We start from the raw sequence: 27,321 nt of genomic DNA, 5'->3' as shown, positions 1-27,321 counted from the left end.
TTCATCATCACAATAATCTTCATTGTGGTCAAAACCTATTACAAGAGACATATGAAAAAAATTGTGGGTACCTTAATGATTAACTTGACCTTACAACAATTCACACATCCCTCACAAGGCATGGCAATAGGAGATGGTGTCTAGTGTTTTATTCAAAAATAAAAGTGCCTACTACTTTCACTATTACTAGAACATAAGATCAGAGATCCACAAAATTCCAGTCCATAAAGCTTAATTCTTGTGTAGCATAAAGATGACTCCAAAGAAAAATGTGCCATTTGTCAAAATATGGAAGATGAAATTCACCACAAAAACAGTGAGGTTTCACATTGCACCTGTCAAAATGAAATGTGCATGTGACCTCAGAGACATTAGCACTTTGGGTTAGTTTGTTACTCCAAAATGTGCCTATGCCATAATCCATTGGCACCCATTTCATAGGTATCCTGTAAGCTCCATATTAGTAGTTGACTTAGCACTCAAACCTATAAAGCTCAAAACATCAAAGATACAATCATGGTCAAACTCAGAAGTTCAAGAAGTGGTAAAAGATAATAAAGAAGTACAAAGCTTATAATAGGAGACATAAGAACAAACTTATGGGTATCATAATGATGAGCTTGTCCTTATTACACAATGTCAGAGATATGCAAAATTCCATGATCAGCCTGTCCTTGTTACACAACATCAGAGATATTCTAAATTCCAACCCATGAGTTTTTCTTTTGCATGATAAAGATAAATCCGAGACACCATGACCTTATCAAAATGAGAGATGTGATTTACCATAGAAATAGTGGTTGCACATTCCACTTGTCAACATGAAATGTGCAAATAACCTCAAAGATATTGACACTCTAGGTTAGTTTCCTTCTCAAAAATGTGCCTACGAGAGAGACCCTAAACTAATCTTTATTTCAATTGGGAGGGTAGCATACTTTGATTGAAACTCTGGTATCTCCTTCAACTGGTAAGCAATTTCAGAATGACTGAACATCAGGCCATTAACTGCACTCATAACAATAGTATGATTGATTGGGCCCAATTACATTCTTCTCTCGCAACTTCATCAAGGCAGATACTGCCATGCAAGTGTCTGGGCAAGTAGAAACTTCTATTGTATTAGCCAAAGAACTAGCATCCATTATTTCTTCTTTTATAACCTCTTACAATGTCCTCAAAATTTCAAAGGGTAGAAACTGCATGATCAATGGATACTAAATCACTAGTTTGAATAGCAGATGCAAAAAAGGGGTTGGCCTTCATAGGTGTATAATTATTCCACCTGGTCTTATAATATAGATGCACTGGATTGGCATTTGTTGTTGCGGATTGTGCACCAACTAGCTTGGGAATTTGATTAGTCAAGCCAAGTTCTTTGCATGTAACAAACCCCTAACAGAATGCATGGATGTTCCCATGATTGCTTCGATGTATAATAACCCAGTGAGGAATGTCCCACTTAAAATCTCTATGGCTATAGTTTTCTGGCCTTCCAAGTGAAGGCTTTATAAAGAATTAGTCAAGTATATGGGCATTGCTTCTATCACTTCTTAAATTAGATGCATGCACCTATCAAAATTGGTGTCCCGGCTCAATAAGACTACCCCATTGGCAATTTGTTGCACCAAGTGGGCAATTCAGATTTTGTTTGCTGGCAAAAACACAATAGGAGGAATGCCAAGTGCATCAAAATAAGTTGAAAGTGTTACATATATATCAATAGTTGATGCATAGTTGACATCAATGAGAAGATTATTCATTTTCCTTAACCTCTTCTCTTGACTCAACAAGACCATCATGCCAAGATCCTTAAAGCTCCCCGTGTGACTGATACCACACTACTTCACCCACAAGTCATTCAAATTAAACATCTCATTATCCAATTGCTATGCATGGAACAAAGTCAAATTCCCTTGAAAAGCATTTACAATATCATCTGTCCATCTCAGGAAGTACACAATTTTCCTTACTCCAAGCACTTGATCCAAAATGGCCAAGTAGTTTTACTAACATAGAAATCAAAAAAAGTTCAAATACTTCACATCATATTCCTTAGGGCCTCCATATCATGCTCAACATCAAGAACCAAACCATCCTTGATTTTGTAAATGACCTTGTCCAACAAATACCCCTCGTCGACAAGGTCATATGGGATGAAAGGAACTTACTTGGCAGAGAAGGTAGTAGGCGGCTCAAACAAACCATGGTGGCATGCATTGTCAAAGATGTTGTCAGTTGTCTTCTTTTCCCTAGAGGCCGAAGTGGAAGAGGTGAGCCTCCATGGGTGAGCAGATCTCACGAATAGTGCTGTGTTAAGACTCCACCTCTTTTTACTAGTTTAGCTAAAAAAAATTGTCAAAAAAATACTATTCGCTAACTCTTCTTACTAGTTCTTCTTACTAGCTTAAAAAAATTGAAAAAAAATACTATTCGCTAACTCTTCTTACTAGTTCAGCTTTGAATGGAAAAAAAGTCTCATGCGAACAAAAGCATGATACTTTAGTTGTGATTTACCATTGCACACCCTAGTAAAGTAAGTGAATGACCTTTGAATGGAGTTTGTAGTAGCTACAAACTTGCATTGGAAATTCTTCTGAGCACTTCCAAAGCTATGCTAAATGAAGTACATCCTACACATGCATTGAAACATGAGCAAGGGAAAATTTTATTTTAGTGGCCCTAATGCATGAAATTATTTCAAGAGTGTATCAACCATCAAATGCACCCATCAGAATGGGGAAAAAATAGACCATCCCACTAACTCATTATTGTGATAAAAGAAGCCTTTACACTAAAAACTTGTTGCATTTATAGCTATTTGTTTTGCTTTGCAAGTTTCACATCTCTCGAGTGTTGAGATATCGAGTTCCACTCGTGATATGCCAAGGTGACCATTGTGCATTTATGTCACCGACTTGTTAGCTGTAGATGCGGTTGCTACACCGCCCATGAATAATAGTTAGATGACATCTATCCTTATCTACTCTAGTTCATGGCTCAGTTAGTATGCCACCTTAGTTAGTTGAGTTTGGTTTGAGACCCATATATAGGGTTCTTCTATTTCTTTGTACTAGAGTACTTTTTGGCTTACACAACTAAGAAGAGGAAAATTGCTTTCAGCCTCCACCTTTGTGTGTATTTGATGCCAGGAGGCATATTCCACGGTGGATTCCGTGCCACGGTGGATTCCGTGAGGTTTTACGGTGGATTCCGTAAACTTAGATGACCGGGGCTCATACACAAAGAGGATTCTTTGTGCGAGAAGTTGATAGGGACGACTGTCCTTTTCGGGCGTTTCATTAATTTAGTGTGTACGTGGGTGATTCCATAGTGGGTGATTCTGCAAAATGCGTATTAAATTAATAAACATTTATGAATTTAGAGTGCGCACTCGTAATAAATTAAGGTTAGGATTTATTTCTAGCCAGTTGATTTATTTATGTAGCTGAAGACTGCTAGTTATTCACTTTTTTCGGTTTAATTGTATTATTTTACTAGCGATTGTGAATGCTTCAGTTGATGTGCAGAGATAGCAGCAGTGGCGGAGGAAAGCATTGGAGTCTAGCGAGTATTCGACCTTTGGATTATATTTTGATAGGCGCCACGCCTATATTTTGTTATGTCTATTGAGTCATCGATTATTGATTATTATTTTGTATGTGCGTATGTGCACGGATATGTTATTTCTATTTGGACATTGAGATTGGGCGTGCCAGACTCTATGGGCACCGTCCATTAGCTTTATTTCCTATTTTTGTAGAAAGCAAACTCAAAAGCTAAAAGCTTGTCATATTTTTGTAAATTGGGCTATTATTGAGCATGAAGATGGAAATATACATAAAATACATGCTTTCTGAAGCGCTCACACAAGGCATGGGGGGAGATTGAACCCAATTGGTCTCTTGCTTCTTGTCGTTCATGCTTTTACATGGTTTTTTGTGCAAAAAGGTAGAGTTCATTGTTCTTGGGGACTTTTCGGGATTCACTATGTGAGCATACTGTGACCGATCTGTGCAACATTGGTATCAGAGCGGAGCTGAGATCAAGAGCTTCCAATCGCTATCAATCTCGAGCGAAGGTGGAGCTCTAGGAACGATCGGGCTCTACAGTCAATCTCATCGCGAACCGTCGATACAGGCAGACTTCTGGCGATCAAGAACCCCTATTTCTACTGTCAGATCGCGAAGGACCAGGCTCTGAAGGCAGAGGACCATGCATCCATCTCCTTCATCAAGTCGTCAAGAAACAGTGAGAAAACAAAATTCATATCTTTCATCTCTCATAAGTTTAAGCTTAAGTTAAGCTTAGAAGAAGCTTAAGAAGCTTTGAGCTTCAAATTTCATATCGACTGATTTGGAGGAGGCCCGCGTTTTTCGCGCCGTCACGAAAAACGCCCCCCCCCTCACCAAATCTGACGACGTCTGCTCATTAAGCTTTTTAAGCTTAATTTCCTTAAGTCAAGCAAGCTAAGCTATTCAAGTCACACAGAACAAGCAAGTCAATAAACTCAGGGTCCTGCGCACCAGAAGTCAAGTTCAATAAGTCGATGGGAATCAAGTCCTGCAAGTTCATCAAGTCGGCCTAAGTACTGCAAGTCTGCAACTCTGTAAGTCTGCTAAGTCTGCAACTCTGCAAATCAAACTAGTCAACTGGAGTCAGAACTGACCAGTGCTCACTCAAAACTCCTAAAAGGCTTGTTCCTACGCAAAAACTCTGAACTGGAAAGTTGTTCATGACAAGGTGTTCTACCTATCTACAAGTTCGCTGAAGTACTTTCAGCAAACGAAGACGGAAATATTGCAGATTTTTTGAAAATTGAGAAAGAAATACCCAAAAATACATAGCCTTGTAACCCCGAATTTGAGCTACGCTCATCCTGCTAACTTGATTTTGAGTGAGAAAGGTTTATTGAGTTTTACAGGATGACTACCCCACATATGGATGATCCTATGACTGAAGACGACCTACCTGAGCCTACCATGGAACAAAAGCTGGATCTAATCATGTTACAATTGGAAGAAGAGCAAAGGGCTAGGCAAGCATTGCAAGCGCAATTGACAAAATTACAAAGAGCGTCCACCGACAAAGAAGAACCTCAAGCTGAAGATTTGATTCGACGTACCATCGACGCCACTCTTGAAGCACAAACCATTCGCAAGGAATCAAATATAAGTAAACAAAGTTTCAAATTTCGCACTTTCAATGGCATACGAGAAGGAAAAACTGTTTTATCTTTCATTAGCCAGTTTGATGACTATTTCCATGAGGAAACTTATCTAGAAAAAGATAAAATCAAGTGTGTTACTAATCATCTGATAGACAGAGCATCACTTTGGTGGACTGTAGTACGCAAGAGCATAGAATGTTCTACTACTTGGGAAGATTTCAAGAAGAAGTTACTGCAGAATTTCCTTCCACTGCAATTTCATCAGAAGGCTATCAAGCAATGGGATTTACTTCAACAACAGGATCGTGAGCCTATTCCACAGTATATAGAGCGTTTTTGGAATGCACTCCTACAGCTATGCATGCTTGAAGACGTACCAGAGACGACACATAAGCGGAAGTATATGTCTGGACTTCTTGGACATTACTACGCTGAAGTGAACATGTTCAAGCCTGCTACCCTTGAAGACGCCATCTCCTTAGCTCATGACACTGAAGATAAGTTACGCGGAAGAGACAGACGACCACAGCAATTCCAAGCCAATGGTAATTATGGAACTAAACAATTCAATTCCAATTTTAGAAGCTTTAATCTAAGTCGTTTCTCATCACCATCTTTCCGCAAGAATTGGGCTAAACCACCAGCATTACCATCCAATGTCAATCCAAATCCTAAGCCTATTCCACAAGCAAATCCAAATTTTCCCTGACTTCCAGCCATTGCAAATAATGTAACCAAAGCCAAGCCAATAGTATGCTATAAGTGTCACCAGCGAGGGCATCTCGCAGCAAATTTTCATTCAAAGAAGCCACCAGCACATATCAACTATCTTGGAGCCATGGACGAAGACGAGCATGAGGATATGCCTGATTTCACTGAAGATGAGGATGATCCTACTACTACTTCCGACACTTTACCAGGTATGCCTACTCCACATTCATTGTTGACTATGAAATGTTTGGTGCATGGAAAGAAAAGAACTATCTTGCATGATGACGGTAGTACTCATGACTTTATTTGCGTAAAATTGGTAAAGGAATTGAAATTACAAACTGTACCTACGCATTTTCGCATAAAAGCTGCATTTTTAGGCACTAGGTACAATTGCACACAAGAAGTACAAGATCTAGAGATTCAAATTGGTTCATATATTGAAAGAAGAAATTTCTTAGTTATCCCATTACAATCAAGCGATATTATTTTAGGAATGCCTTGGAGACACCAGCATAATCCCAATATAGATTATTCCACACACACAATGAATATTAATTTTCAAGGAAAATCTATTACATTATATGGTATGCATGCATCTAATATTTTTCCACTGCTTTCGCATACTCAAGCAAAACGTGCATTACGCAAGAGTACTAAATCATATCTCATTTGGGTGAATGAATTGCAAGCAAAGGAAAATCATATGCACCCTAGGCATAAGGAATTTCTTGCATATTTTAAGGATAGTTTTGCAGAATACCTACCACCAAGTTTACCACCTTCACGACCAGAAGACCATAAGATTGATTTAATCCCTGGCACACAACCACCTTGCAAAGCACCATATAGGCACAATCAGATAGAGCAAAAAGAAATCTAGAGTCAAGTTGAAGAATTACTAAATAGAGGCTTAATTCGACCTAGCAGTTCTCCATTCGGTGCACCTGTATGTGTATTGACTACCGAGCATTAAATAAGATCACTGTAAAGAATAGGTATCCTATACCTAGAGTTGATGACCTTATGGACAAACTGCAAGGATCTTCTATATTTAGTAAAATTGACCTTAAGTTTGGATATCATCAGGTGAGGCTAGATAGATCTAACATATTTAAGACTGCATTCAGGACACAATTTGGCCATTACGAATTCTTAGTCATGCCATTCAGATTGACTAATGCACCTGCTACTTTGAGTAGAATGATGAACCGTATCTTTCTGAAATATCAGTATTGTGTGATTGTTTTCTTTGATGATATTTTGGTGTTTAGTCAAAGTGAAAAAGAGCATTATGAGCATTTATCATTAGTTTTTCAATTACTGAAAGAAAATCAATTGTTTGCAAATCCTTTAAAAAGTGAATTCTTTAAGACAGAAATTGAGTATTTAGGTCATATTGTATCATCTAAAGGAATTAAAGTTGATCCTAAGAAAATTGATGCAATATTGCATTGGTCTATTCCTAAAAATGTGCATGAGTTACGCTCATTCCTTGGTCTTACTAGTTTCTATAGGAAGTTTGTACGTAATTTTTCATTACTTGCTTTACCGTTAACAAAACTTCTTAAGAAAGGAATTGTTTATCAATGGACTGAAACTCAGCAGAAATCCTTTGACTTACTGAAACGTGCATTAACCAATGTTCATGTTCTACAATTGCATGACTTTAATAGACCATTCTTTCTAGTTGTGACCGATGCTAGCGGATCAGGAATAGGAGCGGTACTAATGCAAGACAATCATCCAATAGCATATTCTAGTTCTAAGCTGAAACCCTCTGAGCTCAAATATTCCACTTATGACAAAGAACTATTAGCAGTTGTACAAGCATTAAAACAGTGGAAGCACTACTTAATGGGTTCAGAATTCATGATAAAGACCGACCAACAAAGCATTAGACATCTACTTAGCCAACCCCAAATTTTTGACCGTCATATCAAATGGGCTTCCTTCATTCAAAGTTTTCATCCTATCATTCAATACCAACCTGGAAAAGAAAATGTAGTTGCTGATGCATTGAGTAGAAGACCTGAAATTCATAATATTTCTGTCATATCTTTTGATTCTTTGATTGCTATGAAAGATACATATCACCAAGATATTACTTTTCATTCTGATTGGCATAAATTAGTTCAAAATAATTTCATTCTTGTTGATTCATTGTCATATAATGATGGATTTATGTTTTTTGAAAAGAGACTGTGTGTTACTATTCCATTCCGATCTTTTGTTTTGAATGAAATTCATTGTCCCCCATATCAAGGTCATAGAGGTATCATATCTACATTACGCATGTCAACTGAAGACTTTTATTGGCCGCATATGCATGCAGATGTATCTAATTTCGTTTCTGAATGTTTGATTTGTCAAAGAATAAAGAGACATCATGGTAAACAGTATGGATTACTAATGCCTTTGTCTATTCCATCTAAACCTTGGGAACATATTTCTATGGATTTCATTACTGGTTTACCAAATACTAAATCTAACCATGATATGATTTGGACAATTGTAGATAGATTTAGTAAGCAAGCATATTTCATTGCATGTAAGAAAACTTTAACAGCATCACAAGCAGCACAGTTATTTTTGAAAACTGTTTTTACTAACCATGGATTGCCAAAAGTGATTATTTCAGATCGTGATTCCAAATTTTGTAACAATTTTTGGATTACACTATTTGCAAATCTAGGCACAAAGATTGATTTCTCATCTGCATTTCATCCAGAAATAAATGGACAAACAGAAGCCACAAACAGCACCATTCTAGATCTTTTACGTGCATATACTATCTCTAAATCTCAGACATGGGACACTCATTTGCATTTATTACAGTTTGCATACAACAATACACCGCACAGATCTACAAAGAAAGCACCTTTTGAAGTCATTTATGGATATAGATTGTCTACACATGTTGCATCTTTATCTAATAGAATACAGAGTGCTGATGATATTGCTACTATGCATAATACTATTTTTGATGAGGTTAAGGATATGATTGCTACAGCCCAACAATCATATACCAAACAAGCCAACAAGAAAAGACAAGCCATGAATTTCCAAGTTGATGATTATGTTTGGCTTAGAATAGAAAAGCGTAGACTGCAAAGTGTAGATAGACATCCAATTATCAAATTAGCTCCTAGATTCTATGGACCATTTAGAATCATTCATAAGATTAATGATAATGCATTCAAGTTAGAATTACCATCTCATTGGAAAATTCATAATACATTTCACATTAGTTTATTGAGACCATTTAGAGCCCAATTTAACTATCCACCCTGTTTATGAAAACCCACCTTTATTAGAGAAAGAGACTCAAATACTTGAACCAGAAGCCATCATAGACACTGGCTACATGACCACTAGAACTGGCCGAAGGTATTCTAGATACCTAGTAAAATTTAAGAACCATCCTGTAGAGGAAGCACAATGGATGCACACTAGAGACTTAAATGCTTTCCCCACACTACAAGGGAATGGGGCAATAGCGACGCCGATTAGCGACGGCGGATATCGCAAATAGCGATGCATATAGTGACGCATATAGCGACGCCACAGGGAAAAAAAGCGCGGCCGAAACCAGAGTGCCGTTTTCATTTTGTTTTCTTCGCCTTTTGAGAGCGAGAGCGAGGGAGAGAGCGAGGGAGAGAGCCAAGGCTTTGTGGGAGAAGAGGAGGAAGAGACTTACCACCGCCGCCGCCGCCGCCGCCACCGTCGTTGTTCGTGAAGGAGAGGAGGAGCCCTCGTTGCAAAGAGAAGCCGCCCACGCTCGCCATATCTCATTGGTGAGTCTCCCTCTCTCTTTCTTTTACTTGTTGAAGGTTTAAATCGTTCTCTTTTGTTTGTTTAGGAGAGGAAATGAAAGAGAAGGACAGGGAGAGGGAGAGAGAGTGAGAGAAAGAGAGGGAGAGGGAGAGAAAGAGAGGGAGAGTGCATTCTCTCTCTCTCCCTTTTGCTTTTTTAATGTTTAAATTACTTTCTTCTTTGCTTGTTTAGGAGAGGAAACGAGAGAGTAAGAGAGAGGGAGAGGGAGAGGGAAAGAAAGAGAAAGAGAAATAGAGGGAGAGGGAGAGGGAGGGGGAGGAAATAGGAGAGGGAGAGAAAGAGAAAGAGAGGGAGAAGGAGGGAGAATGCATTCTCTCTCTCCCTCCCTCTCCCTTTTGCTTGTTTAATGTTTGAATCACCTTATTATTTACTTGCTTAGGAGAGGAAATGAGAGAGAAAGAGAGTGAGAGGGAGAGGAAGGGAAAGGAAATGAGAGAGGGATAGAAAGAGAAAGAGAGGGAGAGTGCATTGTATCTCTCCCTCTCCCTTTTGCTTGGAGGATGTTTAAATCACTTTATTTTTTGCTTGTTTAGGAAATGAGAGAGAAAGAGAGATAGAGAGGGAGAGGGAAAAAAAGAGAAGGAGAGGGAGAGGGAGAGGAAGAGGGAGAGGGAGGGGGAGGGGAAGGAAATGAGGGAGAGAGAGGGAGAGGGAGAGGGAGAGGGAGAAAGAGGGAGGGAGAGGGAGAGAGAGGGGGAGGGAGGAAATGAGAGAGGGAGAGAAAGAGAACGAGAGGGAGAGGGTGAGGGTGAGGGTGAGAGAAAGAGAGGAAGAGAGGGAGAGGGAGAGAAAGAGAGTATTTTTTGCTTGTTTAGGAAATGAGAGAGAAAGAGAGATAGAGAGGGAGAGGGAAAAAAAGAGAAAGAGAGGGAGAGGGAGAGGGAGAGGAAGAGGGAGAGGGAGGGGGAGGGGAAGGAAATGAGGGAGAGAGAGGGAGAGGGAGAAAGAGGGAGGGAGAGGGAGAGAGAGGGGGAGGGAGGAAATGAGAGAGGGAGAGAAAGAGAACGAGAGGGAGAGGGTGAGAGAAAGAGAGGAAGAGAGGGAGAGGGAGAGAAAGAGAATATTTTTTGCTTGTTTAGGAAATGAGAGAGAAAGAGAGATAGAGAGGGAGAGGGAAAAAAAGAGAAAGAGAGGGAGAGGGAGAGGAAGAGGGAGAGGGAGGGGGAGGGGAAGGAAATGAGGGAGAGAGAGGGAGAGGGAGAGGGAGAAGGAGAAAGAGGGAGGGAGAGGGAGGGGGAGGGGGAGGGAGGAAATGAGAGAGGGAGAGAAAGAGAACGAGAGGGAGAGGGAGAGGGTGAGGGTGAGAGAAAGAGAGGAAGAGAGAAAGAGAGGGAGAGGGAGAGGGAGAGGGAGAGGGTGAGAGAAAGAGAGGGAGAGGGAAATGAGAGAGGGAGAGGGAGAGGGAGAGAAAGAGAGGGAGAGGGAAGGGAAGAAAATTTAAGATAATATACGTATTGATAATGGTATGCAATGTGCTTTGCATACGGCCGCGTACTTCATCAAAATGAACCCAAAATTATTGTTATAGAAAAAGAAACCCTTAAATTGAGTATAGGATAATTTCTCTCAGGTCTTATGACTATGAGTAGAATTGATTGAAATAAATTTTATTCCTATAGTTATAAAATTTCATAGATGGCGCGCATTAATTTTAAAATGGATTACTTATACTCAAAGCGGAGATATAACAAAAAATTATCTACCGGGACAAACAAATCGTTAAGCATGATACAAGGCCGAGATATAACATCGGATAATCTCTCGACTACTATATACAATGCAAGGTTTATGGTCAACTTGCAACTTGACGTACATCTCCATAAAGCTATCCATTTAAGCCTTGTTTGCTGTAATGTAGATAAGATGGCAAACGAAGAAGGTCCTATTGTTCAAGACCGCGAGTCGTATCTTAATCAGCGTGTCCCATATCCTTGCTCTCAATGCAAGTTGGCAATTAGACGAAAACGCCGATTGTCTATAGAACACGTACGACGATTTGGCGAGTTTCAATCTGAGATCATTGATCAGGCGATTGCAGACTTTCAGCAAACGGTACGGTAATTTGAAGTTAGCATTTTTCATGCATTGTACTCTCAAGCTAATTGAAAACCATACACAATAAGATTGGGTCTTGTTGGCAAATTTTCTATCCAGGGGGGTGATGTCTCGACCCAAGGGAGAGTGCACCCTTTGCGGCCAATTAGAAGAGTTCATGGACGTGCGATGGATGGATTGCAGGAGCCAATCGACCACTCGCAAGGCCCATCTATACCGTCAATGCCAGAGGAGACAGACAACCTTCCCGACTTGCCTACAATCTTGGAGCCTGAGATGGAGGCAATGATCGATGCATTGATTCCCATGGATGTTGAGACATCTGACACGCTCAGAGAGGAAGCATCCATACCATTATATGATTGGTGCCGAGTATCTCGGTTGAAGACATTGCTTGCACTCTTAAGTGTGCAAGCAAAATACGGTTGGAGCGATACGAGTGTGACTGAGTTATTCAGATACCTTGCACACAGACTTCATTGTTTTTTTTTAAAATAGTATTATTGCAAACGTGGATAGATTTTTCAAGGTGTTTTATGATTTTTTCAGGTTATTGAAATATCATATATTGCCACCTGCAAACACCATGCCTGAGTCTCGTGATGATGCGCGACATGTTTTACGGAAGCTTGGCATGGACTACAATAACATCCATGCATGTATCAACGACTGCATATTGTTTCGAGATGAATACGAGAGTATGGAGACATGCCCAAAGTGTGGTGCTCACAGGTATCGATAGGACTTGCAAGAGCAAACCATCCCTCAAAAAGTCCTCAGACACTTTCCGCTCATCCCCCGCATAAACCACATGTTTCGCACGTCTGCCATGGCAAGCTTGACAACGTGGCATGTGCAGAATAGGTCCACGGATGGAGTTCAACGAATATCAGCAGATTTGCGCGCATGGAGCCACATTGACTCTACCTTCCCAGGCTTTGCGCGAGAGCCAAGGAATCTTCGGCTCGGTCTCGCCATGGATGGTGTGAACCCATTCGGTCTGCGCTCGACTTCTTACAGTGTGTGGCCTATAGTGCTTGTCAACTACAACATTCCTCCATGGCTTTCTACGAAGAAAGGACATCTCATCCTTAGCTTGCTCATCCCGGGCCGCTACAAAGCAAAAAATATGGACGTGTATCTTCGTCCATTAGTCGATGAGCTTAAGATTTTGTGGGAGGAGGGGGTCATGGTGCAAGATATGAGCAGGCGCGATGGTCGGCGGTCAGCCAACATTCGAACCATTCTCATGTGGACGATGCATGACTTTCCGGGATTGGGAGAGTGCTCAGGTGAGCAGACCTTTGTTCTCGCCGGTAATATCTATATTTTATTTCATTCAATCAAGTATTCACTAGGTCGTGGATCGCCTTGCAGGTCTTGTTACCTCAGGTTATCATGCATGTCCATTGTGTGGACCACAGTTAGACTCCCAAAGGTCACGAACCATGAAGAAGATGGTATACCAAGGACACGCCGCTTTCTTGCCGGAGGATCATGAACTCAGGGAAGGTTTTCTTGGACGACCTCCAGCACGTATGAACGCTGCAAGCTGGTACGAGCTGAAAATGGTAAACCCGGATTCACATCCAAATGGAATGCGGCGGTTCTCAGTTTTCTACGAGTTGCCATATTGGACCCACTTACAGGTCAACCGCTTGTTGGATCCCATGCATATTTTCAAAAATGAGGGCAGCTTGCTATGGGACCACATCACAGGAAAGAGAGACACTATAGGGGCACGAATGGATTTAAAGGAGGTAGGTAAGATGGAGGCGCTTTGGCCGCAGTCGAGTGCTGAAGGGGGAGTGCAGCTTCCTCGCGCTCCCTGGGTTTTGTCTACCAAAGAAGAGCGCATTGTGAAGCAAGTAATCAAGTCTATCCGCACTCCGACGGGTATGATGCGTTCTCTCAGGTCCGCATTTTCTAAAGATGGCTAGATTTCTGGGCTAAAATCCCATGATTGGCATAAGATATGTGGTGGTTGGAAATGGTGGTTGGAAATGGTTGGAAATGCTATGGACGTTGAAGGACGATGACAGGCTGACTGGAGATGTGGTGGTTGGAAATGGGGTAGAAAAAAGAATGGATGCCTCAATGGAAGAGAAGGTGAATCGCTTTTGTATGTTGCACCATGCCTCCGTGGAGACGTGGCTCGCCAAGTACCAGATTGCAAGGCAAGATCGAGAGGAAGCATGAGCCGAATTCCGACGCAGTACGCGTCACCGACCGATTCGATATCTCGAAGGCATGGAGGAGATGCCGCGGTTTATGTCAACACGATGGTTGCATGGAGCCTTGACCGCAGCATCCAGCGAAGGGAGAGAGGTCTCAATGGAGGAGTGGGAGTTCTCGAGGGGATGTAGTCCAAAGGTAATGAGGGGTTTAGAATGTGTCGTATCTAAATTTGCTTGCTACATCTAACTTGAGTGTTTCAATGTGCAGTACAAAATATATAGTGCAACATGGTCACGCGGACGGCATTTTCGGGTGGAGCGTATTGACAAAATGCGCTCCACAATGGACTGTGGTGTCATGGCAAGGTTTGAGCAAGAGAGCCGGCGACGAGCAACGGATCCGAACACGGTTGTGGATGAGATGGAGTATTTTGGGAATTTGCAAAGTATTATTATGGTGGATTACCGTAGCTTCTCCATGATAATATTCGACGTGCAGTGGTTCAAAGTGGTACTTGGAGGAGCTGGCGCAACAGTTCGACGAGGTCCATCTGGATTTCTCGAAATAGATTCTGAAAAAAATGGATGGATTTACGCGACACCTTTGTGTTGCCGGCCCATTGTGAACAGGTGCAACTAGGCATTTGCTTGCTAATTGTAATACGACATGGTTTATGTCACAATGGTTTGAAGACGGTTTGTAAGTGTTTGTGAACACGTAATCTTCTATCCAAATCCCCGACAACCTCGATGGTGGTATGTTATACATTCAACTCCTCGAGGTGCGAGAGTATACGATCAAAGCGATGTTCCAGGCATAGATGAAGAAAATATGCAAATAAAGGGATCGAAATTACAAGGGGTGGAGGCCACCGCAAGCTTGGAGCCTGCATCGGCTAACAATGATGGAAATAGAAAAGTCGTAGAATTTTTTGAGAACGAGACAGACTCGTTGTTTTGTGGTGACATGTCTATCGACCTTCCAGTGTATGCAGAGTTGTGTCAGGAGATTAACATGGGACCATAGAATACTTCATTCTTGGAGAATTGTATTACTCAATTCGTTGTTTAGATCTTCCATAAAGGTAAATAAGATATGCATTTTAAGAGGGATTTTTCAAAAATGATTTTATTAATGTGCTTTGTATAGTTTAAATTGATTATTCTAACATTATTTTTTATCTGTGCAGGTATCGACATTTTCAGGATGAGTCGAGGGATGAGCGATGAGGAGTTTCAGGAGATGATGGCACGTATGTCTCCAGATCAGCTCGCGAGATTCAAAGAGATAGCAGATCAGGAGCTGTCTCGTTCTTCGTCAGGACACTCTGCTAGATCAGCTTCAGCGCGATCAGATGCTTCAGTTTCGAGTAGACGATCTCGACGCTCGCGACTTGGGCCAGAGGGAGGGACTGTGACTGCAGGAGGATCAGGGTGCTGCTGTGGAGACACAGACGTGGTGTCTTCGTCTCATCGTTCAGCTGGAGCTCGGTTATCACCAGGATTTGTCACACCTGTGGGGACGTCCACTCCAGTTACTCCGGCTTTTGCACAGCCGTCGACAGATGTCACGCCTTTTGGTGGCACTCCTTTTGGTGGTACCCCCTCTGGTGGCACTCCTTTTGGTGGCACACCCTCTGGCGGCACCCCTTTGTGTGGCACTCCGGGAGAGGGTACCCCCGTCGGTACACCGGATGTTCAGGGATCTCCTGGATATGCCCAGGAGCGTGGACGGAGATGGGAGAGGGCCCATACACGGCACACTCCTAGGGATTATGGATACCTAGTGGATGGCAGGTCAGGAGCCATCATCATGAATGATGAGGGGAGGAGGGTGATGGCTCGCATGAGGGAGTTGTGCCAACAAGTTTTTCGGCACAACGTCCTGGATCATTGGAGGAACATACCGGAGGGGAGCAAGGAGTACATAGTAGCATCCTTGCACGAGGAGTTCCCGGTGCCAGCCGCAGTGGATAGATTCTCTACGGGCTGGATGATGGATTGCATGCGTGCATACATGTCACATAGACGATCCGACGCACGCAAGGCAATCAAGAGTGGGGCTCCAAAGCCCGAGTGGTTAGATGCAGACGACTGGCACCGACTGAGGGAGGAGGCTACAAATTCGCCAGGACGTTGGAGTCAGCAGCGGGAGGCGGCGAGGGCACGAATCGAGGCCGGATCGGTACATCATCTTGGGAGTGGCAGCCACAGGACATATTTGGAGGACTTTGTAAGATTCTCTTTTGTTTTGCTTATTTGTTTTTTTGAGATATTCTTTGTACTGACAATCATGTTTCTAACAGTTAGCATTTTGTTTTCTTTGCAGCACTCCATTACAAATCGCGATCCGCAAGGCCTTGAGACTCGATATGCGGAGAAGCACGGTCTCAGATCATTGATCGACCGATTGTATAGACGCGGTGGCCCAGTAAGTCACTCATCTTTCTTGTCCGTAGTTACCATGAGATATTTGAATGCATTATTGTATGGTGGATTGATATGTTGTTTCTTTTTCTGCAGAATCCGTTTGATGCTCCTTTGCGGCGGGACGAGCTTTCGGGGGACGAGGATTTGTAGCTCGCCCTTGGATCCTTAGAGCTCACATACCTTTAGTTTTTAGTCGCCCGATATATGTAGACATTTTCTATGTATTAGTGATATTGTTTTATGATTGTACCAATCGCATTTTATGCGATATCATGTATTTATTTCATCCATCAGTTTTATGATTTCAGTATACATTCTTTTTGTTTGCAAATGCTTTGTATGAAGCAGTGCAGAAACTAGCCCTGCCACAAATTTTTTTTTTCTCTGTTACCGTCGCTATTTGCGTCGCAAAATCACTGCACGCGTCGCTATTGCCGTCGCTATCAGCGTCGCAAATTCTCTGTAACCGTCGCTATGTGCGTTGCTATATGCGTCGCAAATTATATGCGTCGCTATATGCGACGCATATAGCGACGCACATAGCGACGTATATAGCGACGATTCTATGGCGTCGTCAATAACGACGCTTTTTGCGACGACGGGGGCAAATTTTGTTGTTTGTATTTTCGTCGTTTTAAACGTCGCTATAACGTCTATATCTTGTAGTGCCACTCTGTTAGCTCCACATTGAGCTAATAGCAATTGAGGTCAATTGTTATCCCACCCCGGGGGTATGATGCCAGGAGGCATATTCCACGGTGGATTCCGTGAGGTTTTACGGTGGATTCCGTAAACTTAGATGACCGGGGCTCATACACAAAGAGGATTCTTTGTGCGAGAAGTTGATAGGAATGCCTGTCCTTTTCGAGCGTTTCATTAATTTAGTGTGTACGTGGGTGATTTCATAGTGGGTGATTCTGCAAAATGCATATTAAATTAATAAACGTTTATGAATTTAGAGTGCGCACTCGTAATAAATTAAGGTTAGGATTTATTTCTAACCAGTTGATTTATTTATGTAGCTGAAGACTGCTAGTTATTCACTTTTGTCGGTTTAATTGTATTATTTTACTAACGATTGTGAATGCTTCAGTTGATGTGTAGAGATAGCAGCAGTGGCGGAGGAAAGCATTGGAGTCTAGCGAGTATTCGACCTTTGGATTATATTTTGATAGGCGCCACGCCTATATTTTGTTATGTCTATTGAGTCATCGATTATTGATTATTATTTTGTATGTGCCTATGCGCACGAATATGTTATTTCTATTTGGACATTGAGATTGGGCGTGCCAGACTCTATGGGCACCGTCCATTAGCTTTATTTCCTATTTTTGTAGAAAGCAAACTCAAAAGCTAAAAGCTTGTCATATTTTTGTAAATTGGGCTATTATTGAGCATGAAGATGGAAATATACATAAAATATATGCTTTCTAAAGCGCTCACACAAGGCAGAGGGGGAGATTGAACCCAATTGGTCTCTTGCTTCTTGTCGTTCATACATTTACATGTTTTTTTGTGCAAAAAGGTAGAGTTCATTGTTCTTGGGGACCTTCCGGGATTCACTACGTGAGCATACTGCGACCGATCTGCGCAACAATATTCCCCCATTGTGTAAATGAGAAAGCTACAAGTGAGACTCCTTCCTTCTCTCCCAAAATCTTGACATGGTATCAGAGCCTGGTTCGTGGTAAGGAGCTCAAGAAAGCAAACCAAGTTCGTGGTGTTCTGGTAAGAGGACCAGTGTTGCTTTCATTTTTTGAGTTTGGGAGCAAGTCTTTGCAGGTAACACAACCGGAAAGTGTAAGAGTGCATTGTCTCAGATTGAGAGACCCTTCGCAGTGTAGCAAGAGGGCATTTCGATGCCTGGTTTTTTTATTCGAGGCCATTTCAGTGCCTGTTTTGGAGGTGGAAGTTTTCTACACTCACTCAGGAAAAGGCCTTGCTTTTTGCTGTGCCACCACTATTCTACAGGTCGGTGAAAAGTTATTGTAGAAATTGCATCGTATGCCTGTGCGTAGAGACATTGGGAGTTACAAAATCATCCTTGTTGCCTGTTGATGCAAAATCGTCACTAGGAAGTGACTGTGTGGTCAAATATCACTTTCGTCAGTTTTGCAGATTTACCCTTGTGAGGCTGAAGCTGTGTTTTTTGCAGTGACAGAATTTTTTGCAATGTTTTGTAATGGTGTCTGATTCTCTTTCACAGATTGTCACTGAAAAGCTTAACAAGATCATCTTCCAAGCATGGAAGTTTAGAATGATGAATTTCCTCATGGAAAAATGATATTGGAAATTCGTTGTAGGAAATGAAGAAGAATCAGTTCTTCTTGATGTTCCCAATCAACAGCAAATGCACGTATTTAAAGGATGGCATGAGAGAGCCAGGAAAGTTATGTACTGGCTGTCTATCAGCATTTCAGACTCTATAATTGTGCATATTCAGGATGCAAGTACGCCAAAGGAGGCATAGGCTACTTTGTCAAAAATGTATAGCACAAGTACGTAAGCCAGGAAAATGCAGCTCAAGCAAGAGTTGCACAATGTGCAAAGAGAAAGTATGAGCATCAATGACTACCACATGAAGGTGAAGAAGATTGCAAATGCACTTGTTTCCATTGGGTTGCCAGTGAAAGATGATGATTTAGTTTCTATGACCTTGAATGGTCTAGGAAAGGATTATGCATAGTTCTGAACATCGATTTCCATCCGTGAAAGATTTCCTGATTTTGAGGAGTTGATTGCTCTTCCAATTTCTCAGGAGCAGAGAAATGGTGGTGCATGTTCTTTAGGAGGAACTTCAAAAGAAGCTATCTTCTACTCAAATGTTGGAAGAGGTAGAGGCAAAGATAGAGGAGGCCGATCTGGAGGCCGTGGTAGAAATCAGAATATGTAGCAAACTCAAGAAAACCAGTCCTATGGAGGAGGACGTGGTAACTCTAGAGGCAGGGGGAGCCAAAGAGGTCGTGGTGAATGACAAAGAGGCCAAAATGCAAACAACAATGTTGAATGCTACTATTATGGTAAAATGGGTCATATGGCTAAAGACTGCTATAAAAAGTAGAATGACATCATGAATGGAAAATTGCAGCAAGGGAATTATGCATCTTCTAGTAGACAGGGTGATGACAGACATGAGCATTTATTTATGGTGCAGCACATGACCAATTCTGGACAAGTGCAGAAGAAAGCAATGATGTGTGGTATGTTGACTCAGGTGCATCAAACCACATGACAGGTCATGCAGAATGAATGCAGGATACAAGGAAAATGAAAAAACCAGGATTTGTGGACACTGGTGATGATACTGCACATCCTATTGTGTAGATTGGAAAAATTCATTTGTCTATGCAGGATGGGAAAAAGAAATACCTGTCCAATGTATTTCATGTCCCGAATATCACCAAGAACCTGGTTTCTATTGGTCAAAGGGTTGAGCAGGGTTTGTAGGTCTAATTTAATTCTCATGGATGCTTTGTTGAGGATATGAAAAATAAAGGTCGCTTGATAGCAAAAGGAAAGAAGAAGGAAAGAATGTTTACGTTGGATGTAGACATGCCTGAATTGAGTGCAGCAATGTTTGCATATGGGACTGATGTAGTTGCAGATATTGATATCTGGCATAAATTCATAGGTCATGTTAATGTACAGTGACTTAAATCAATGCAAGCCCAAAATATTGTTGCAGGATTGCCAAAATTCAAGGTTGAAGAAATGCATAAGATATGTGAAGCCTGTCAATTTGGAAAACATGCAGGAAAACCATTTCCTAGACATGTTCAAGAGAGTAAGAAGCCATTGGAATTAATCCACTCTAATGTGTGGACTACTAAAGCTGCATCTATTGGAGGCTGTCATTATTTTGTCATTTTTATTGATGACTATAGCAAAAAAGTTTGGGTGTATTTTATGAAAAAGAAAAGTGAAGTGTTTGGGCATTTCAAAACTCTTAAAGCTATGGTTGAAAAATAAGCAGGCTTGCAAATAAAATGCCTAAGGTCAAATGGAGGGGGAGAGTACCTCTCAAATGAGTTTGCAAGGTTTCTGCAAGAGCATGGCATAAAGCAGCAATATTCACGCAGTCATACCCCACAACAAAATGAAATTGCAGAAAGGAAAAATAGGCATATTGGAGAGGTATCTCGTGCCATGCTCAACAAAAAAGACTTGCCAGATTTTTACTGGGCTGAAGTAGTTGCTACAGCAGTCTACATAATGAACAGGACTCCCACTGCAGTAATACATGGAATGATTCCAGAGGAGAGGTATACTGGTAGGAAACCAGATATTTCTCATTTGAAGATTTTTGGTTGCATTGCCTATGTTCACGTGCCAGATAAGTTGAGATCCGAAAGCTGAGAAGTGCATCTTTATTGGTTACTCTTTGCAGTAGAAAGGGTATAGATGCTATAACCCTTCCACTCGTAAGTTTATAGTGAGCAGAGATGTTATTTTTGATGAGATGAGTAGCTGGTATAAACCAGTAAATGTGATTGATGATGTAGATGCATAAAATGGTAATGCTGTACAGAATTCATAGCAGCAGTCACAAAATATTAGTGGGCCTGGAGTGTCCTCTAGCAGTGGTTCACATTCTTCGCCATGGACAGGCAGATTGAGATCAAGAGAATCTCCTCAAAACAATGAAGATAGTGGTATGCAGATTTCACGAAAAGGAAAAGAGAAGGTAGATCAACCCATGCTTGATGTGAATGTAGGTCACTCTTATGTGGATGGTGAATCCAATGGCTCAGAACAGAGCATTGATGATGAGTTGGGTATTCCTTCTATTGTTACACCTGGAGTAAGAAAGACCAGGGATGTTTTGAGAGCACCTGGGAATGAACCTACTTTGCGCAGGTCTACCAAAGCTAGGTATCCTGTGGATAGGCTAAAATATGATGGATTTATAGCCATTCACTATGCCTATATGGTCAAAGTGATACAGGAACCAGAATCCACTTCTTTTGAGCAAGCCATGGGAAAAGAAAAATGGGAGAAAGCCATGGATGATAAATGGATGCCTTGGAAGCAAATGCTACATGGAAATTGGTACCTTTGCCTAAAGATAAGAATGCAATTGGTTGTAAGTGGGTTTATAAGGTGAAACACAATGCAGATGGTTCTCTGAATATATACAAGGAAAGATTAGTAATCAAGGGGTATGAACAAACATATGGCATTGATTATGAAGAAACATTCAGTCCGGTTGCAAGGATGGAAACCGCAAGAGCAGTCATTGCTATGGCTGCATCAAAGGGATGGTCTTTACATCAGATGGATGTAAAGAATGCCTTATTGCATGGTGATTTGCAAGAAGAGGTCTATATTGAGCAGCCACCAGGTTATGTGCATGCTGTTCATCCTGAGTTTGTTTGCAGCTTGAAGAAAGCCTTGTATGGCTTGAAGTAAGCACCTAGAGCATGCTGTCCAAATATGGGATGACAGGCTGTAAGCCTATTTCAGTTCCTTTGAAGCAGAATGTGAAGCTGAGCATAGATGCATGTGAGCTTTTGGAAGACCCTACTATGTACAGATGCATAGTAGGAAGTTTGATTTATATGACTATTACCAGGCGAGATTTGAGCTATGTTGTTGGATTGGTAAGTCAGTTTATGCAGGCTCCAAGGAAACCACATTTGGATGCGGCTAGACGCATACTCAGGTATGTGAAGTCCACATTGTAGTATGGACTACTTTATGAGACTAGGGTTCAGATACAGTTGCATTGATACACTGATGCTAATTGGGCTGGTAGTATTTCTGATAGACGATCTACCAGTGGATATGTGTTCTCTTTTGGGAGTACTGCAGTCACTTGGATCAGCAAGAAATAGCCTACAGTTGCCTTGTCGATCACAGAGGCTGAGTACACGGGTACAGCAATGGCTGCATGTGAGGTAGCTTGGTTGCATAAGCTACTTTATGATATGCATCAGCCTACAGATGGGCAAGTTTTCATTTATTGTGACAACATGAGCATAATACACTTGGAAAATAACCTGATCTATCATGCTAGAACAAAGCACATTGAGGTGCATTATCACTATGTGCGGGAGAGGGTTTTACTAAGTCTTATTGATCTAGTTTATGTCAGCATAGAGGATCAGGTAGCTGACATATTCACGAAGGCATTGGGCACAGAGAAGCTGCACAAGTTCAAAGACCTACTTGGTGTACAGGAATTGGGATTGAGCTCGAGGGGGAGTGTTGAGATATCGAGTTCTACTCGTGATATGCCAGGGTGACCATTGTGCATTTATGTCACCGACTTGTTAGCTGCAGATGCGGTTGGTACCCCGCTCATGAATAATAGCTAGATGATAGCTATCCTTATCTACTCTAGTTCATGGCTCAATTAGTATGCCACCTTAGTTAGTTGAGTTTGGTTTGAGACCCATATATAGGGTTCTTCTATTTCTTTGTACTAGAGTTCTTTTTGGCTTACAGAACTAAGAAGAGGAAAACTGTTTTCAGCCTCCACCTTTGTGTGTATTCGCCCATTGTGTAAGTGAGAAAGCTACAAGTGAGACTCCTTCCTTCTCTCTCACAATCTTGACATCGAGTCCATCTTATATTCATTTTCTTCCTATTTTAAATCACATCATACAATGATACAACATCTAACAAAAGGCATAGGAATTGACGAGCTAGAATCTCATAGATGTGAGAGAGGCACAAAAAATAACATGATACATGTGTTGCAAAGATTCCTAGTGGCATGCCTAGTACATTTCATGGTAAACCGTAGGTGTAGTCTCAATAAGAACCCCTCTTGATTAGGATGTTCTTATCAATCACACTGACTGCCACTATCCTCAATGAAAAAAAATCATACATGTGCAATTACTAGGCCAATTAGGACTAAAAAAATTAATTGAATATTTCTTACAAACACAAAAAAACTAGTCACCATACTAAGGTGTTTTGGTCCTGCAAAAGGTTATGTGCAAGGACCATCAAGGTGGTTGTGTTTATTCTTCACATGCTGAGATTTAGGGTGATGTGGATGTATTCTAATCTTGGGCCCTCTAAATCAAATAGGCTCCACTCTAGCAATCACAGAGGATCTAATTTCTTTTGTTTTATTTCTTTATATATTTTTAGTTTAATCTGTGGTGGCAAGTTAATGATGCAACGCTATTCATTGGCTTTGGATTTTTGAGAATGAAGGTATTGTAACAAGCTAAATATATTTGATAGCAATAGCCTATGGTTATACTTTCCATGATAATATATATCTAGCTTCACAATTTGTTTGTTTAATAAATAGGTACCACCAAATATAAAAAAGCTTACTATTTATGATGTGAATTGAATGATTCTATGTGGGTGGTTGAAATAAGCAAAGCCATTGCTAGTCCCTTCCTCGGAACTAGGCAAATAGTGGCTTATCATATGACTATTGATTCTGAAGTTCCTTGGATATAGTCATTATTTTTTCAATATTAATATCTAGAGATTGGTTATGGACATAAACTTAAGGAAGCGACTTTGACTTCTAGAGAGTGAGTATAGAAAATGTCATGACTGAGGCACTAGTGTTATTCTTTGAATGTCGATAAAGAAACCCTTCGCTTGGCTTTAGACACAAGATATACTAGAATATTAAGAAGTAAAGCTATTACAAGAATAAAAGTCCTATTTAAGATCATTTTCTACTTTATCAATTTCTCATCCATTAAGTCACCTAGTTTGGAAGACATCCATTGGAGGATTTATTTGCTCATCATTAGTTATCTAGTGGAGTGGTTAATGTGACCACTAAAGTGAAGCTTAAGATACAAAATTTCCATATTTCCTAGACTATCAACACCAAGTATCTTATTTTTTATTCATAAGGAATACCATTTCCATTATCTCCTCCTCAAATGATGGCCTATTAAGGAAGGCATTCACTCAAGAAAGTGATTGTGAGAGCTCTCGCTTGACCGCCAAGACCCACGGACTACTTATTATTTAAGCATTCCAAGAAAACTCTAGTGGCTACCTCTCACCCAGCTAACATGCCTCCAAACCTATGAATGTAGTGACCTTTCCTCGATGCAAAAATGAGTTGCCTCCTCCTTCATACACACTGGTAGCTCCATGATCCTAGATGCTAACTCAAGCATCCTCAAGCCTCCTCCTTCAAGCTCCATCAACCATAGCCGTGCACGAGCAAGAAAAGAGAAGAGAAGAGAATAAGAGAAGGGGGAATGGTGAAGAGCTTCACCCTCTTGATTCCTCACTCCCACATGCTCACTCCCTCACCCTCTCAATCTCCCTCTCTCTATACTTATCTCTATATCACACACACACACACACAAATAAGAGAAGAGAAGAAGACAAGGAGAGAGGTCTCTTGTTAGCCACACACCAAAGAATGACCTTCCATTTACTTTTTGAATTTTATATACAAGCCCTAAAATCCCATGGACACCCATTTATTTTTACATGGCTGGACTTTGTGGCAAGGTCATTTTTCCTATTTCCCTTTTCTTGCCTCATGCCTTAAGCTACACCCGTCTATTCTTTTACAAATGGCACAAAAGGGAGCTTGACACCTTCTATTTAAAATTGTGCTTTTCCCTTAGCTTAGATTTTATTGTATGCCTCTGCGCCTTTTCTATTTTTCTTTTCTTTTTGTCCTTTTTGCTTCATATTTCTACCTTTCGAACTGAGGGTAACATTACCCCCCTTCGAGACGGGTGCAAGTCCCATGGCATTTCGCGGTCTTTGTTGTGGAAGGGTGGGGTCTGGGCCAGTGGCTGGGGGGGTGATGGGGCCGCATGTGGACTCATTTGATTGGGATGATCTGGTAATGATTTGGATAGAGAACCCAAGGTGTGTCAACGAGATGCTAAGGGCCTCCAAAGTTGGTGGTTTGTAGCATCATGTTGTACCTGGAAGGAGAAAGTGCTCGACCTAAGGGAAGTGTCTACCTTGCCGTGCGGTGCTCTGTGCTCATGCTGGTGGAAGAGGGAGTTGGGTCTAACCCTAGGTAAGCCTAGGTGATGTCCCACACTTGAGGACCCATTTTGTGCAAAGGGAGGTGCGGTGTATGTAGCTTAGGTTGAAAGGCCTAACCATAGGCGAGTCTTATCTCCTTAGGTATGTCCTGCCCTTGGGATGCCCTAAGCATGAAGTGGGGAGGCAAAAGGGTTAGGGGGTTAGGACCAGAGCCGATAGATCGAGGCCATTGGACGTGCCAAACTTGAGGATCCTTAGGTGCAGTGACTAGGAGCTATGTGCCGTGACTTGCGTTTGGACATGTCATGGGCTCCTTTCATTTTTATCTTTTTACTTTTATTTTTAAAAAAAAACTTGTTGAGGTATAGGATTCGGGCAGTAGCTAATTACTAGTTCTTGTCATCAGAAGGCGGTGGAGTGACTCTAAAAATTTCAACTCTGCATGAAACCCTTAAGATTCAACCAGACCTAGAGAGGGGTGGTGGAGAGAAATGGATGGTTACAGTGAGTGAATTGGATGTCACTCATATCCTCAAGAGTAGCGAGGCAGAAGGAAGGTAGAAGGCTAACTTGCATTATTAGGCGGGTCATCGCGCAGCTATCAATGGCATTAGGGTCAAAAAAGAGTGGGGAGAGACCATGTTCTACCAAGGTGGGATCCTGCCTAAGTAAGATTTTTAATAGCCTAAGATAGTTGCATGTGGTAAGGAAGGCAAGATCAGGATAGGAGGACAAGTCAGCAATAAACTGGGTCGTGGTGGCATCTAGGCTATCGGAGGTGAAAGTGAGGGCTTGGGCTAAGGTGGTAGTACATGGGTTATTATGATAGGAAAGTTGTAACGGCCATGGGTGTTTGCATCAAACTCTAATCCTACGCTACGAGGATATGCCATGAATGTGGGTTTCTTTCTCTCAAAAGGGAGGGTATTACAAAAAGCCATCCATGGCAGCACATTGTCGTCACAAATATGTCTCCACCACAGTAGTTGGCACTCATATCCAGACACGGACCAAGGCACTTCAAAAACCTTATTTTTCCAGTACTCGCCATCCTCGGTGCCTTAGAGGGTGGGATTCTTCTCTCTGTCTTCCAACCATTGTTGGCTTAGTTGGCTTCTGATGTCGATCACCTTGTCCACTATTTTAGGGGAAAGGACTCTGCACAAGGCATTTTGGGATGAGGAAGCTGAAGTTGAAAGGATGTTTCTCTTTGTCACATCTCTCCTAGACTATGAGCTCCGCCTGAAAATTGGTCGGCAGGTCATGTGGGCATGTGGAAGGGGTACACACAGTTGTGCCATAGGGTTAGCCCTCAATCTTTGTTTGTCTTCTTTCACCATTTTTCTTCTCTTCTCCCTCAGGGTGGTTTTTCTTTCCACGGATTTGTCTATTGGCTGCTACCACTGCTCTACAGAATGGGGTGAAGGGGGTTGTGGGATCACTTCTTCTTCAAATCTGCCCATGTCAAATTGCGATTCAGCTTCACTTCCTGGGCAATCTTCGTGTTTTACCTCCTCTACAAACCCTAGAGCATCAATCTCCTGGGGGGTTAGGCCCGCCAATAATAGGCACCTATGTTGTTCATCAAGGCTTAGCCCTCCAAAGTTAGGGGGGCATGTGTAGCCCTACTTGCAGAGCTCTGCGTGCTACGCTCAACTTTTTCTTTACCACCTCCAAGGACTTGCCTTCCTCCGCGTGAGTGGCATCCATCACGGTATTCACAAAAACTTATTGTTAAGTATTGAAACCCACTTGGGCTGCCTCTACTCTACTTTCTACTAGAAATTTCTCTTTTTCTACGAGAGTTAGGCGATGCACCAAGGTCTTCACTCTTCGTTCATTTTTTCCTGCCCACTCTTTGGCTCTCCTTTTCATTTCTTCCATACCTTCTCCTTGTCTTTGTACCAGTGCCATGAGTCTTTGCTCCTGGTCTTCCAACTCCCTGCTAATTCTCTCACGCTTCTCTCTTTCAAGACTTATCTTTTCGGTCAT

At 41.6% G+C, this 27,321-nt stretch overlaps 1 pseudogene; it reads right to left on the bottom strand.

The window, feature by feature from the left end:
• Positions 1-886: 886 nt before the first annotated feature.
• On the bottom strand, positions 887-27,321 carry LOC148009376 (threonine synthase, chloroplastic-like; annotated as a pseudogene).

Source organism: Lygodium microphyllum, unplaced genomic scaffold (assembly GCF_053477565.2).
Source record: "Lygodium microphyllum isolate KBCC unplaced genomic scaffold, Lygodium_microphyllum_v1.1.10 scaffold_31, whole genome shotgun sequence".
NCBI lineage: Eukaryota > Viridiplantae > Streptophyta > Polypodiopsida > Schizaeales > Lygodiaceae > Lygodium > Lygodium microphyllum.
The sequence above is the reverse complement of the archived record's forward strand: the minus strand, read 5'-3'. Positions and strand labels throughout refer to the sequence as shown.